This window comes from Elephantulus edwardii, unplaced genomic scaffold, assembly GCF_000299155.1.
Source record: "Elephantulus edwardii isolate Elephantulus edwardi_28Jun2011 unplaced genomic scaffold, EleEdw1.0 scaffold00140, whole genome shotgun sequence".
Classification (NCBI taxonomy): Eukaryota; Metazoa; Chordata; class Mammalia; order Macroscelidea; family Macroscelididae; genus Elephantulus; species Elephantulus edwardii.
Window position 1 is genome coordinate 1,044,347 of NW_006399890.1, and position 1,141 is coordinate 1,045,487.

Genomic DNA, 1,141 nt, shown 5'->3' on the forward strand with positions numbered 1-1,141 from the left:
GAGTTGTGCTACTTAACATAAATTTTAACATAAAACAGATTTAATCTGTTTTTTGTCAAACATTCTTCTAAGTGGTATAGCACTGGTTTGTCCATTTGCTATACACTAAACACTGTGACACTGATGTGTCAAACGTGATGATGGGTACCCATGGTGGACAGTGTTTGGTGGAACTCCTTGATTAAAACAAGCTTGGAAGCAGGAGTGGCATCCACTTCTGAAATAGCTTGCGTCCAGAAACTATGAACATGGAGAAAGGATGAAAGTTATACAAGTGTTCAGATCTTTCGTTCATAAGGTCGTTATGAGTCATCTACTACTCAACGGGACTTAACAACAACAACAACAACAACAATAGTAGAAAACATAATATAGTATAAATATTTCTTCTTTATATTCTCTTCTTAAGAATAATTATGAAGTTATTTTAAATAGATTATCTCATCACATACCGAATATCCCATGTACTGCCAAAAAAGAACAAGTCTGTCTTGGAGGAAGTACAACCAGAATGCTCCTTAGAGACAAGGACAGTGAAATTTCATGTCAGTCTGCTGTCAGGAGGGATCGATCATCTCTTTGGAAGGGTGGAAGCTCATAGAAAGATAAGACCCTCAACAAGATGGATTGACACAGTAACTAACACTGGGGTTGGGCATATCAGAGAAGGTGCAGATAGTAGGATAGAGCAAGTTTCAGTAGTGTTGTTCATAGGGTTGCTATGAATTTTTGTTGATTCAAAAACATCTAATAACAACATCTTTCAAGATAAAATTGTATTTAACAAGTTGATAAATGAAAAGAAAAAGAATTAATAAATTTACCAGCTCCTCTTTCTAACATTTTCTCATTATTTCAAACTTTTGCATTCCAGTCACCAGTAATTATTAGTGCATCTTGACTGCATGTTTGATAAATTTTGTTGTTGTTGTTAAAGTGCCGTTGAGTCACTGGCGACTCATAGAGACCCTAAGAAGGAGGGAGAGTCCTCAATGCTTGGGTGTCTCTCATCCTCTCTCCAGGTTCATAGGGTTTCCGGAGGCAGCTATTATGGAAGTGGATGCCACTCCTCCTTCCAAGCTTGTTTTAATCGGGAAGCTCCACCCAACTCTCTGTCCCCATTGGGTAACCAGCCATTGAC